The sequence below is a fragment of the Trichechus manatus genome, unplaced genomic scaffold, assembly GCF_000243295.1.
Source record: "Trichechus manatus latirostris isolate Lorelei unplaced genomic scaffold, TriManLat1.0 scaffold00081, whole genome shotgun sequence".
NCBI classification, from domain to species: Eukaryota; Metazoa; Chordata; class Mammalia; order Sirenia; family Trichechidae; genus Trichechus; species Trichechus manatus.
Genome location: NW_004444017.1, coordinates 3,710,717 through 3,726,254, shown reverse-complemented (window position 1 = coordinate 3,726,254; position 15,538 = coordinate 3,710,717).

Here is a 15,538-nt window from a genome sequence, read left to right as displayed (position 1 = left end):
TTTGAAGGAGTCAGATCTTTGGGTCTTTGCCCACTCGGTTTCAGAGTGTTGGGCTGCTGTTAAGGTGTGCCAGGGGGATGGGGTCATCACCCAAAGCTGAGGGGATGGGGCTGCCATGCCCAGGGGGCAGAAGAACAGGGCCTGCTGAGGTCGAGGGTGGGATCTCCACTCAGATGGACTAGGAGAATGGGGCCACCCAAAGCCAAGGGAGCAGAATTGCTGTCCCAGTGGGCCTGGAAGGTGAAGCTGAAGCCCAGGGCTGGGGGCCTCCACCCAGAATCCAGAGAGCATGGTCAACACCCAGAGTCTGGAGGGTAGAACCATTTCCCCAATGATCTCAGAGAAGACAGAATCATTTTCAAGTCTTGAGAGCTAATCTAAATTGTTTTTCTGGGTTTTGGACTTGCTTAGTGCCTGTTATCCCTTCTTTGCCTTCAATTTCACCCATTTGTAATAGAAGTGTCTACCTTGTGCCTGTTCCACCTCAGCACTTTGGAAATAGATAATTTGTAATCTAGATTACACAGGTTCACAAATGGAGAGGAATTTTGCCCCAAGATGGAATACAACGAAAGTCTCACCCATATTTGATTTAGATGATTCAGAAGATGAAATTTTGGACTTGGAGTTGATTTGAGACTTTTGGGATGATGTGAGGGGTTGAATGTGTTTTACATGTGGCAAGGACATGCATTTTGGGGGGCCAAAGTGTGGAATGTTATGGATTGAATTGTGTCCCCCAAAAATATGTGTTGTAAATCCTAACGTCTGCCTTTGGTTACCTTCCTATTTGTGAATGGGTTGTGTTATGTTAATGAGGCAGGATTAGGGTGTGTCTTGAGTCAATCTCTTTTGAGATATAAAAGAAATTAAACAAGCAAGGTAGTAAGCAGAGACAGTAGAAGAGAAATGCCAAATCACATGAAGATTGCCCAGGAGCAGAAGTTCAGAAGAGGCAAGGACCTTTCTTCAGAGCTGAGAGAGAAAGGAAGTCTTCCCCTAGAACCTGCACCCTGAATTTGGACTTCTAGCCTCCTAAACTGTGAGAAAATAAATTTGTTTGTTAAAGCCATCCACTTGTGGTTTTTCCGTTATAGCAGCACTAGATAACTAAGACAGCAACCATTGTATGTAATGAACTAACTTGTTTCTCATACACCTAGAATGATAATATTTATGAACGATCCTTGGGAGGTTGAGAAAATAGTTACTCAAATAATTTTCTGTGTTCTGTGGTTTAAATGAGGAACCCTAGTTGAGAAAGTCTGCCCAAAGTATAAACTACAAATAGATTGCAAGATCTTAGAATAAGGACATTTTCAGCTTTACTAAATATTACAAAATTGTCCTCCAAAATGGACATTGTAATTTACACTTCTATCAGACGTGTGTGAGAGTTCTCATTTTCCTACATCTTTATCAACATTTGCTATTGTCAGACATTTTACTTTTGGCCAATTTGATCGGTGTGAAATAGTATCTCATTGTCATTTTAAGTTGTGTGTCCCGGATTACTAGTGAAGTGGAGCATTTTTTCGTATTTGGTCAGTTTACGTTTCTTTTTCTGTTCATTACCTGTTCAAATTCTTTGCCATTTCTCTACTGGGTTGTTTATGTTTTTCCTAATGATTTATAGGAGTTCTTTACACACTTTGGATCTATTGCTTTGTCTGTTACATCTGTGGCCATCTCCAGGTAATTCTGGTATATCTTCCACCTACACATCACCCCACCACCACCACCACTAAGGTCACTTCTAGCTCTAACATTTTCTGTATCTGTGTCATGCCTTGACACACCGATACATCCAAACCTAACCAATTTTAAGCCAAGCTACAAAGGGTTCTAATATATATTAGAGAAAAAAAAAAAGCCAAACCCATTGCCATCAAGTTGATTCTGACTCAGCGACCCTATAGGACAGAGTAGAACTGCCCCATAGGGTTTCCAAGGAGCAGCTGGTGAATTCAAACTGCTGATCTTTTGATTAGCAGTCGAGCTCTTAACCACTGTGCCAATAGGGTTGCAATATATATATATATATATTTTAGAGAGGTCAGTATATACATTATATATGTTAGAGAAGTCAGTTAGCAGTAAATATATATATTTATAAAAATATATATTTATTCCTTCTATTGCTAACTGACTAATCTATATATACATATATACACACACATATTCTTTCTATTGCTAACTGAACTCTTTCCTAAAAAGAGGACATAATCTGAGTTTTTCTAATTTGCAAGCAACTTTTGAATGGCCAGATCTAGAAAAGACTGTGTTTGGTTAAGCACAGTTATTGTTACCCAAAGATCAGCGAGTCCAAACACCCTCCTCATAGAGGCCTTCTCTGACCCAGTGTACAGCAGAGTTGTCTAAAATAAGCTGACCCAGCTCTTTAAATGAATCTGGATGTGTGGCCACTCTCTAAGAGACTAAGGCTGAGCAGTCAATGGTGCCCTGTGCTCATGAATTGACAGTAGTGTCTTGAAAAGGGACCATTAGCTTAAAAGCCATTCTAAGTGCAAAAATAGCGTGGTAATTACAGAAGTGGAGAACAAATTTTCTAAAATCATCATCATTATTCAAATGGACTTCATGCAGGAGTGTGTTTGGATCATGAAGTTATTTATGATTTTTTCCTTTTCTCTATTCTCCAAATATTCTATAATATATATAAATAATTCAAAAATTGTATTGAGAACCGGAACCAAAATGTAACCCACTGTGATTGTGAGGAATCTCGGTTTCTTAAGTAGGTGTTCATCTCAAGTGAGGGGAGAAATCAAAAGTAGAAAAGTGTAAGGGTCTTTCCCATTTGTAAGCTTTTCAAAATAAATTTGAAAGTGCTAGAAAACTGCAGGCTTACCTAGGATGGGGAAGGAGGTGGCCAAATGCTGTGACTGAGAAGTACAGAGAAAAAACACTGGTGATGAGGGGGAGGAACAGAATGGAGTGAGGAAGGAAAATGGCAGCTCGGCCAGGGAGAAGTGTAAGCAAAGGTCAAGGGTATCCTGGAGTAGGAGGTTTTTGGGGCGCTGGAAGAATGAGGTAGCAAGGCACAAAGGAAAGAATACCAGGAGATTTGATGTAAAAAGACTCAGGGGTAAATCTTGGCTCAGCTGCTAATGAGTGTTTGACCATAGGCAAGTCACTCAACCTCATCTGTGAAATGAGGGTGATGCAAGGGATTGTGGTGAGACTCAAATGCAGTAAGGTAAGTACAGGCACTAGGTAAATGCTTAAGTTTTGCATTCAGTCTAGTTATTATTAGTGATAAAAGGGCACCAGAGGAGTGCTAGCAAAGAGCAGAGAGAGAAAGCTCCAGGCCAGGGGCAGGGAGGGAAGTGTGCACGCCTGGCAGAGAACAGTACCACTGCCACACAGCACAGGGACCCAAACCATTCCTGTCCCCTCCTTATTTGTTGTGATTGACGTGGGGTTATATTCACTGTAGTGATCTTCAGGAGACAGAGATTTGGGGGAAAACTTTTGTACATGCATTGCACATATCTAAAATCTAATAATGTTATTTCTTATTAAATCTCTTTATACAACATCCTTGCAAGCAGATCATCTAGAAAGCCGCATTTTGATGGTGGAAACTTAATACCAAATGAGAAGTGACTTTTCCTGCCCTAATGTTCCTCGCCTTCTGTAAGGGAGGTAACATCACCAGCTATTGTTAAAGAAGAAACTTGCCTGAAGCTTGTGACCCTAACTCTGCTGCTAAAACTCTCCAAGACTCAGTTGATTTTAGGGACATACAACTGCCTGAGTGGTCTCTTCTTTACACACCCCTAAGGCTGTGGGTTGCATTTTGAGATTTTTTTCCCCTAAAAGGTATTTGTACTCTGTCTTTCTTTTAACCACAGTTCAACAGCAAAAAAAAAAAAAAAAGTGAGAGGAAGTGTGTACAGTAATATGATATGCCCTACTCCTCTTCTCCCCCAGTCCCTGAGCCCTAGATCCCAGGGACTGTAAACATGGTTGCAGTTTTCACTGAGGAATTAAGGCTTCTGAAGAACTTCTAATGTGCAGTGCCCTAACCTTGGCCCTTGTTTCAGAAATACCTAGCTTTGGAAAAGGCCTCTTAAGTCCTTTCTTCACTACTCTATTGAAGTAGCTCTTACGAGCTCATTTTACAGATGTGGAAACTGAGACTCAGATCCAAAATCAAACCAAACCCGTTGCCGTTGAGTCGATTCTGACTCATAGCAACCCTATAGGACAGAGTATAACTACCCCATAGGGTTTCCAAGGAGTGGCTGGTGGGTTTAAACTGCTGACCTTTTGGTTAGCAGCTGAATTTTTAACCACTACACCACCAGGGCTCTGAGACTTAGGTAGATTAAGTGAATTTCCCAAAGTCTGTAGTGGTATATAGTAAGGTTTCAATATTAGCTTCAGAACTAATGTTGGCTCTTCTTTACATGTAGTTCAGTGATTGTCAAGGAAGAGGCGGCAGAAAACACTCCTTATACAGGTATTTGAGCGTGTGTGTGCATGTGTGTGTGTGTGTATGTCTAAGGGGGAGGTTTAACAATTATATTCAATAGTATTATTTATGATTTTAAAAACCCTATTGCTTTCATTTTATAAATTGTAGAAAGTAAAATTTTATAAATATCTCCTTGGATGTTGGGGCTCTGCAAAGATACACTCTTTTTAATGTGGAGGACATTCAGAGCAGGGAAAGTGAGATATTTATGTTGTTTATCAGATAAGGGATATGAGTTAAACATACCAGTTTAGCCTCTGCCAAGTCTTCACTGGCCACACATTCCTGCTTTGGCTCTGTGGTATTGGTATTTTGTATTTAGTAAAATCTTGCAATGGAAATATTCTCAAGGCTTTGTCATCTGGGACTTTGCTTTTTCTCACAAATAGCAATTATTCTTCTCCTATTATTTAATGACAGAAGGGAAAAAACACTCATGCTATAAAATGGAAAAGAACACAATGTAAGATTTCATATATAGTGTAATCTCAATTTTATTGAAAACATTTCACAAATTGATAAAAGTAAATATGAGAGGCATTGTGCTGTAGTGGAGAGAGCGTGGGCTTGCAATCAGAAAGGCTAACATGTGAATATTATCCCTGCCACTTACAAGCTACATGAGCTGAGGCAAGTTACTTAAACTCTTTGATTCCCAGTTTTCTTATCTGCAAAATGGAGAGGGTAAGAGGAGAATTACATTTATTTTAGGGAAAGTGTATTAAATTAGAACTAATTTAAGTAAAGCACTTGACACGTAGAAAGGACTCAATAACTAATTTTATTATTATTTTTAGGAGGTAATACACAGGGTGTATGACCTGCAGCCACACAAGGCTTTGTGATCAGAAGGGTCCCGCACTTGGTTTATTGCTGTGCTATTGCTGTCTTGAAATTCCTAATAATTTTTTAACAATGAACCCTGCATTTTCATTTTGTGCTGGGCCCTGCAAATTATGTAGCTTGTCTTGGGACTACACACACAGACACACATACGCAGAAAAGCAATAAACCAAAATGTTAACAGTGCTTATCTCTGGGTAGTTTTAAGGGTGATTTTTATTTTCTCTTATTCTTCTGTATATTCTACATTTTCTATAATGAGCATTATTAGTTTTATAGTCAGGGGGAAAAAAAACAGATGCATGTTACTTTATAAAATTGCTCTCCCCATTTTGCAGATGCATGAAACCAAGGCAACAGAAAGGAAGTGACTCACCTAAGATCAGCAGCAGTCAATGTCACATTATGACAAGTGCTCAGGAAGCTGCACTTCCAGTTCTGCACCCCACTCACTTGGGTCTGAGGTACCGACACTTTTTCTAACAAGTTTCTTTTTGGATATCTGATTTGGTTTGGGGAATCCAGAACTACACTGTGCAGAACAGGACCCCTCCTCAGAAGCCCAGGGTCACCCTGATGTGCTCATCTGCACAGGCTCACTGCTGTGGAAGGTTCAGAAACAGAAGCCACACTCCGTGTTCTCAAAGGGCTTACAAATTAGTTACATGTGAAATGGTGATATAAATACTGTGTGCAGACTCTAAAAGTAGGCACAGAGGAAGGAAGAATTGGTCGGCAGAGGAGCAACTGAGAACACTTGCAACAAAATCTTTTCACCAGGACTGTTCACAAAGAAAAAATGGAGGACTTTCCCCAACTACCCTCTGCAAAGGTGTCTAAAGGTAAACAGTGTGAAGGAGAAGGGGCTATAAATGCTCCAGATAATTCACAGTTTGCATATTTCATAGTACACAGTGTTGAAGGTCTCCTTTGACAAAACCCCACTGAAAAGATTTTTTGATTTCACCTTCACAGTAGCTCAAGCAGCAGCTCACCCCCACACTTCTTCACTTTCTCTTCCTCTTTTGTTTCTCTGGGCATGTAGTCCAAACCTGGAACTTTTTTTTTGTCCTATGGCACGCGTTCAGGGTTCTGTGAATGCCCATGCATTTTATCCCTGTTTCAACTAACCCCTCCTCCTGTAAGAACTAAACTTGCAGTTTAAGTACTTCTCAGCAGCTCAGTAAATCTTCATAGACTAATATCTTTAAGAAACCTGTAGAGATTGTCTCTGGTAGCGCTATCTAGGTTCAGGCTAGAAGCCCTGGGCTGAGATAAAGAAGAACAAGGGAAAGACTCGAAGGGGTTAAACAACCAGTCCTATATTGATGATATGAATATGAATATTAGCTTCATTTACTAAGTTCTTTTTACTCTGTGCCAGACAGGTAATTTGCCTTACATTCTTGTTCTGATTTAATTTAATCCTCTCAATGATATTGATAAATTAAGTACTAAACCCAAACTAGTGGCTGTCAAGTCAGTTTGGACTAATGGAGTCCCCATGTGTGTCAGAGCAGAACTATGCTCCATAGGTTTTTCAGTGGCTGATTTTTTTTGGAAGTAAATTGCCAGACCTTACTTCTGAGGTGCCTTTGAGTCGACTTGAACTACCAACCTTTCAGTTAGCAGCTGAGCACATTAACTGTTTGTACCACCCAGGGACTCCTAAATTACATACTATGATCCCCATTTTTACAGGAAGAAACAGGCTCAGAGAGGTAAAGTAACTCACAAAAACACAGCTAGTAAATGGCAGGACCAGGAGTCAAAACCAAGTCTATCTGTCTTCTTGGTTGAGAGTGAGTTACTGTCATCAACAACCCATTCAGCTCCACTGCATGGTAGCAACAAGGAAAGTGTGTGTGTGTTTCACATCCTGTTGTAGATCACAGTTATGTATGTGTGTGTGTGTATGTGTAAAGTAGTGCCATATTCAGAAAAGAGAAAGAATTGGAAGAGCGGAATCTTGAATTGTGCCCTAGCTCTACCACTTGCTGGCTGTGGTGATCTTGGGCAGGTCACTTTCGTTTTAGTTTCCTCATCTGTAAATTGTGACTGGGTCATTATGAGGGTGAAATGATAAGATGTATAAAAGTACTCTGTGATTGTAAACAACTGTTCACACACACACTCATGTACACATCCATGTGACTATAAGGGGTAAGCAGGAAACTTGTACATAGGGTTGCTATGAGTCGGAACCGACTCAACAGCATCTAATGATAACAGGAAACTTAGCCTCTTATTCCACCTTTACCACTAAGCTGTTTCTGCAAGATGAAGTGGTTGGACTGGTACCTCCATCTCTGGAGATTTTTTGAGTCTGTAATCTCTGATTTCCACACTTTACTTAGAATTTCACTCTTATGCCTGTAGTCCTTACTCCCCATGGCATCTTCTGGCTTTCATCCTCCCCATACCCCAATCCTGAGTCCCCAGGTATAACAGTGACCCTCAGACTTCTCTGCCTGAGGAACACTGTCAGTAAAAAAAAAAAAAAGAAAGTCTTGTGGGCCAACATCCCATCTGCTACTGGGATAAGTGGGTTGAGTGGCTATGTTGTTAAACATTCTTCTTTTTTTTTTTTTTAATGTCACTTCAAGACTTGAAAAACTGCACACAAGTTTGTGTGACTTGTGACTGCCCAGCTCTGATACAGCCAATGGGCCCTTAGTGGTTTATAGACCAAACCTCCTACCCAGAATTCTGGTGGTTCCCAAGAGATGCCTTAAGGGCTAGCTTGGAAAATGGAGGGTGGGGCAAGTGCGGCAGGAGTGGATGTGACCCCAGAATCTGAGCAGCTTCACTTTAATCCATTTTATATATAACTTCCAAATAAAATTTTGTTTGAGAAAGGGTTCCTCTGCTTTAAAAAGTTTGCCACTGATCTCTCTCTCCTATTACCAAGAAAAGATCAGCTATTACCGACTCCCTCCCTCACTGCCTGGCACCTCTTAACATCCTCACAGAGGTGAGAGGTGTTCGTTCCATATCAACATGAGAGAGGCTCTGTTTTTAATCATTCATTGAACAGTGAGTCACAGTTAAAATCCCCCTACCCTGAATACGAAAGAACAAAGGGGAATTTTACTTACCACAACCAAGAGCATCCCCAGGCCTCATGGGGCATTCCTGCGAGAAAGCTGTGTGCCCTGAGTTCCTATTTACGTCAAATCAGGCTTTTGCCTGATGAACATCTATTAAGAGATGATCGGCCAGTATTGTTGAAGGGTTAAATATGCAGTTGCCACTGCTAAGCAGTGTTATGAATATACAAAAATTTGGTCGAGATCTCCACTGTCCAATATGGTAGCTATTAGCTATTTAAATGTAAATTTATTTAAATTAAATAAATTTTAAATTCAGATCTTTAGTCACACTGGCCAAATTTCTTGTGCTCAATACTTACTTATGGCTAGTGGCTACTATATTGGATAGTGAAGATATAGAACATTTCCATCATGACAGAAAGTTCTATTGGACAGTACAGGTCTAGAATCACCCAATCTAATTCTTAATTATTTATTTGATCAACCTGGGTTCCTCACCAATCCCTGCACTGCCACCTTCATCTTTAGACTCCCAAAAAACTTCTCATTCAAGTCCATCCTGGTCCCAGGATTCCTGGAGCAGTAACTTTAGAAGTGACTGAGTTAATGTGAAAATGAATATAAATGAGTCTGTAAGCATGTTCAGATATTTGCCTTTTTACTCACTTCTGTATCTTGTTTGTGGTATTTCTGCCCTGTCTTATCTCTACTAGCAGAGGTAACAGACGGGTAATTTTCCCTAAAAATTTCCTGATTACATAAATATTCCATTAGGGAGGGCTTTATTGGTAAAATTAAATGTACTGCGTTCTTGCTGTATTTCAAGAAGGAACATATTTCTAGCCTGTTTTCTTCTACACACTAAAATTCAGACCTCCATCTGAGATCTTATACTATTACGCAGGAAGTGTTTCATATGCACATATCAGAAACAGAATTTCAGACGGCCAAAAGGCATTATTTGTCATGTTTTTGCTCATCTACATTGTGACGATGGTGGGCAACCTGCTCATTGTCATGACCGTTATTATCAGTCCCTCCCTGGGCTATCCCCATGTACTTCTTTCTTGCGTATCTGTCACTCATAGATGCTGTTTATTCCACTGCCATTACCCTCAAAATGATTATAGACTTACTCTGTGATAAAAAGACTGTTTCCTTCCCCCCAGCCTCCCAAAAAAGAAAAGAAACAGAATTTCAGAGCTGGAAAGATCTTAAGAATCATTCCACTTGACAGCTTCACTTTTCACAAAGGAGGACATAAGACCCAGAGAAATTGAGTGACTTGGCAACGGACACACAGTGACTCAGCACAGAGTGGAGCCCAGGTCACTTGGCTCTCACTTTAGAGCTTTTCATGCTGTTTAACATTGGGGCACCTTCTTATTGCTGGCTTCTTTAGTGCCCTACAACCCTTTGCTCCTCCTACAGAGCAAACACCTACAGTCTCATTTTAGGCCCTCCATTCCATGACCACTTTCTAAGGCACTCTGAGTGTTTACACACTGTAAATTCAAGCATGTTCTCAGAAACATGCTTCCCGAGACAGTTTCCCTAAAAATGTCCCTCGGGCTTGACACCCCAAAATCACCCCAGCAGTAAAAAGAAATAGAAACCTTTCCCATCTAGATTTAACAGCCTCCAAGTAAGTGTAGTTTCAGCATCACAGCCAAATGTCAGAAGCACTCTTCACTATACTTAACTTTCCAGGCAGGTTTCTCACAAGGGCACGTGTTTTATGCCTTTATATCCCCACAATGTTTAACATTATCCATGCAGGAGAACTGAGCAGTTACCTTTCAGATGGGAACTGGGCTTGAAAGACATGGTCTGGAAGATTGGACATGGTTGTCATAACTAGGATTCAAGATTCTCTTTCTGCTTATATTCTAGAGCAGGGGTTAGCAGATAAAACCTGTGGGGCTGAATGTAGACTACTGCCTGTTTTTGTAAATAAAATTGTATTAGCATGCAGCCATACTCATTTATTTACATACTGTATTTGACTGTTTTCACGCTATAATAGCAGAGTTGAGTAGTTACAACAGAGACTATATGGCCCACAAAGGCTAAAATATTTGCTATCTGGTCTTTTACAGAAAAAGTGTGCTGGCCCCTAGACTACAGTCATGATGTAATCTGGTAGATAAACCACTTACCAACTCCTGCTTGCTGTTTACTTCCAAATGAGGTGGAGAAAAAAAATCCATATCCCGAAAGACCTTGCCAACCAAAACCATTTTTAAAACCAAATACAGGTGTTTCCTTTTTAAAACAGTAAGCTTATTAATAGGAAAAAAAAGTTAAATATATTCAGGTACTTTTCTCTTTTGCATTTTCCTGTTCTGATTTCTGCTCTATTCAGCCAGATACATTCATACACACTTATCCGGGGAAGATTGGGATTGTCAGAACAGAAATGAAAAAACGAAGAAATAGTTAATATTTTGCTTCTCACATCCAAAATAAGGTTTTCTAGCAAGACAATATCCTTGATAGTCAGATTTTGTTGAGAAAGAGGATTTTCTAAATTTCTTTATTTCCTCTTTGGATTATTATCATAGAGTGGCATGTAAGGTAGGTCCCAACGAAACAGGAAGAGAAAGAAGACAAGGCCCACCTCTTCTGATCCTGCATGATTGGGATTATGGGAAGAAGTAAAGCAAAGGAAGAGAGAGCAGGTATTCATTCAGACATATGTCTTTATCTCTCCTCTATGAGCCAAAATCATGGATAAGAGCATGGACTCTGAATCCAGATTACTTGGGTTCAAAGCTTTCAGCCTTGGGCAATTACTTAACCTCTTTGTGCCTCTGTTTTCTCATCTGCAAAACAGATAGTAGTATTATCTACCTTGCAGAATTGTTATGAAGGTTAAATAAGTAAGTGTGTGTTAAAGTGCTTAGAATAGTGCCTTTAGTAGTATTATGGGGTGATGTTACACAGATTTCGAGGGAATGCTGAGAAAAGAATAGGTTCTATATCTCACTCCCATTTTGGAGTCTGGAAGGAGATCACCTCAAAGTTGCCCCTGTACCAACATAGAGCAGCCCATCAAAGCAAACTCTTTGCCAGGTGAGGAACTGAACTTGCCTTTCTCCAGTGACCATCAGTAGCCCTCAGTTCCCATGTGCACAAGGGGGAAGAGGAGTGTTAGCTGAAGGTCTGGTAGGAGAATTTTCAGAGATAATCTTAGAGGGCTGGACCGTTGAGCTGGTAACACTGGGATGGGAGCACATGCAAGTCATAGCTGGGTCTCAGGATAGTCCATATCACTGTGAGAGCCAAGATTGGGCAGAGTCAGCTTCTGTCCAGAGGTGAGATGGGAAGGCAGAGAGAGTTAGGAGCTGGTTGAATGGTCATGGGGAATCAGGGGCGGAAAGGAGGAGTGTGCTGTCGCAGAATGGGGTGAGCAATTAGGGTCTCATAACAATGTATGTAAAAAAATTTTGTACGGGAGACTAACTTGAAATGTAAACTTCACTTAATTACAACAATAAAAAAAAAAAAAAATTGGACAGAGTCAACAAGGGAGACTACTGGGCCCTGAAGAGCAGAAGGGACCATGCGTTACCACAGGCATCAGCCACCATGCCAGTGGGAGGCCCAGGACAGGACCAGTCTCTCCTCAGCAGTCACCAATTCGGGGGAAGCCTAGCCCCACACAGAAGCTCCTTAGTGAAAACTAGCAGAAATGCAGAAGCTACAGGATGCATCCTTTACCACGGATCATTAAGCCACACCCCTCCCCATGCATCTAGTGCCATCATCTGGGGTGGGGGTGGGGTAGAAATCTGAAAGACTGATCTGGGCCCAGTGCTTACCATTTAAATTACTGAATCCGTATGTTTTTTAGATTAAAATAAAATATAGTCCTCATCCCATGATCCAACCCTCCCCCACACACTGTCCAGCAGGATGAGAAATTATAAGGACTTTAGATGACTTAATAGAAATAAAGAAATTGCCTTTTTAATTTTTTTGGCACATTTGAGTGTGATGAGAGTAAATTTGTGACTCTGCTACTCCCCCCCCACACTTCTTTTACTCTGAACTAGATTACTATCTGTCAACACCCCCCATGTACACTCACAGATATACCCACACCCACACATACACAAGCTTGTGTCTAAAATTAGCTTTAGGAGCAAGCTAGAAGAGTTTTAGGCTCTAAGGTAAACAGGAGAAAGAAAACCTTTTCAAAAAAAGACTCATCCCTGATAGCTTTATTTTAAAAATAAGGAAAAATGCAACAACTTGCATGAACAGAATTTGAAGGTACAACTTTATACTCTCCTCTCTCCCTGGCTAATCAGGGGAGAAACTGAGGGTATCAACCAACCTGCCCATAAATATTTATTGTTTACTCACTTTGTACAATAAGACTTATGCTTTGGGGCCTATAAGGTGAACTGTACTTTTTTTTTAACTTTTAAAGATAGAAGAAACAAGAGAAAGAACAAGAGAAGTCCCTAAACCTTGGTCCTGGGAATTTGCTGGAGGTCACTCCACTGTTGGTGTCCCTACTCAGCTCCACCAGTGTGAAGTCAGACACATCCTCAGGCTGTTTTGTTTTTTTTATTTCTTTGATAAATTCTCAGGGTCGCTTTGCCAGTAGAAAAGCTACTGGCTCAAAGCACACTGGATGACCTCAGATGGCTCCGCTGGGACTGGAGGGGCATTGGAGCCACTGCAGAAAAGGATGCTGTCACTACCGACTCAAAAGGCCACCTCTCAATGTACCATGTGCCCTCCCCCCAGCACACATATGTGCACGCACACACACACTTGCACGTGTATGCGTGTGTGCACTTCCCCCAGAGGCTGAGGCCAAGATGGGCATCCCACATCAGACGGATGAATAGCAGGTCTGTCCTGCCAGCTGCATGCTCTCTCCCACCCAAAGAAAGCAGCAGAGACTCAGACAGCAAAGCCTGGAGTAGCCCACGCAGTCTGTTACCAGCACCTGGTGCGTGTGAAGGGACTTGAGGGCAGCAGGATGGAATCGGAAAGAGAAACCATTGACCTTCAAGTAAGTTTTTTCTGGTAGAGTTCTCTCTGGAGCAGAGATGAAGTTGGAGAAGGAAAGGTTTAATACTTTGGTCACTTGATAGTTTCTCTCTCTCTCTCTCTCCACCTCTAGTCTCTTCTGACTCATCCCCCTTTCTCCAAATGCTCCCTACCCTGCGTTGCTGAGGCATTGTCTCTGTTCTCTTTTTCTCCGTTTCTCTGTGTGGTTCTTCACTTGTTTTGAAATATGTGAGAAACAGATTGTTTGAATCCCTCTTGGCCTCTGCTTTCTCTTGTCAATCAAAGAACTACGTAATTAGATCCGTGTTACCAGAAAATGATTTCACATTCTGCACAGTGCCTTTCCCCAAACCCCAGGACAGTAGAGACTTATATGAGAACTGACAGGCAGTTCTCTGGAGACAAGGAAAGATACGAGTTTGGGTTGGGAAGAGAGACAGCTAGCTAACTTTGCATTTTACAGGTTGGAAAAAACTAGAGCCATTCCTTGGCTCTCTTCACGAGCTTTTCTGTGTAGGACAGAGACTGTCTCATCTGGACAGTCCAGGGAAAGGAAATTGGTACACTCTCCTAGGAGGAGACAGAAATGTGTGTCCTTTCCTACCTGGGACAGGCTTGGAAGACTCCTCTCAAAGGTTCCAATTCCCCACTGTAGGGAAAGGTTATGAAATTTGGTGAGAGGAGGAGAGACAGGTCATTGGAAGTGACTCCACATTTCTGTCGATTGAATAGAGTAAAATCAGCCCTTCTACAAGAGCAGTCACAAAGGTTGTATGATAAATTTTCATAGAGTTGGACAATTTAAGAATGGAAAAGGATTTTTGAGATCAACCATTTTTGGTCATAGAAACTGTTCTTCAAACAAAATTTTAAGCAGCAAGCCAGTATATACCTCAGATTAAAAAGGAGGTGCTTTTGTTAAAGCACAGTGCGTGTGTGTGTGTGTGTGTGTGTGTGTGTGTGTGTGTGTGGTCAGGTGGAGTGTATGTGTATGTAGGGTGTGTGGTGTGGTGTGTGTGTTGGACAGGGTGGTGGGAGCCTGACAAAGCCTCCACCCATGTCCCCTCCACCTCTGGCAGCTGCCTGAGACATCACCAGGGAATTTCTTGGATCACTTAGAATACTGTGTCAAAACCATGGAACTAGTTTAATTGCATACCTAGTGTCATTTTCCTTGATTGTCATCCAGCCCCCAAATGTGTTCCCACTTTAGGGCTCATTGATCCCTCTGCCTCAAATATTCTTTCTCTGACTTTTTTCATTTGGCAAGCTCCTTCTAGTACATTCAGGTCTCAACTCAAGTATTATTGGCTCAGAGAGACCTTCCCTGACTTCCTTTTGTATCAGAACCCCCCTTCCCAGAATATGTCATATGTTTTATACAGCACCGCTCACTATCTGAAGTTACATTGTTTGTTTATTTATTATTTATTCTCTGTCTCTCTCTCTAGAACATAAACTCCATTAAAGCAGGACCTCCTCTGCTTTATTCATTGCTCTATCCCTAGTGCTCAGGGCAGTGCTTGTACACAGTAAGCTCTTGGAAAATATTTGTTGAATGAATAAGTTAAGGAAACCATGAGTTACAGAGGATCAGTAATAGGCATAAGGTCACTCAGTCAGTCCATGACAGAGCCAGGACTCCAACCCAGGTCTTCTGAACCTGGGGTGTATTCTCTCTCTCTCTCGTAAAAAAATTAATAGCCCTTATTTTTAGTGAAGTTTTAGCTTTACAGAAAAAAAAAATTGAGTAGGAAGTACAGAGTGCTCCCATATACTCTCTTCTCCCTACCACAGTTTATTATTAACATCTTGCATTAGTGTGGTACATTTGTTACAACTGATGAATGTATAATGACACATTATTAGTAACTGAAGTCTAGAGTTTAAATTACTCCTTGTACAGTTCTATGGGTTTTGACTAATGTGTAATGTCATGTATCTACCATTACAGTATCATACAGAATATTTGACTGCCCTAAAAATTCCATGTTCTACCTATTCATCCCTCCTCATGATGTTGCTTATTGGTCCAGTTGTGAGGATTTTTGTTTTATGTTGAGGTGTAATCCATACTGAAGGCTGTAGTCTTTGATCTTCATCAGTA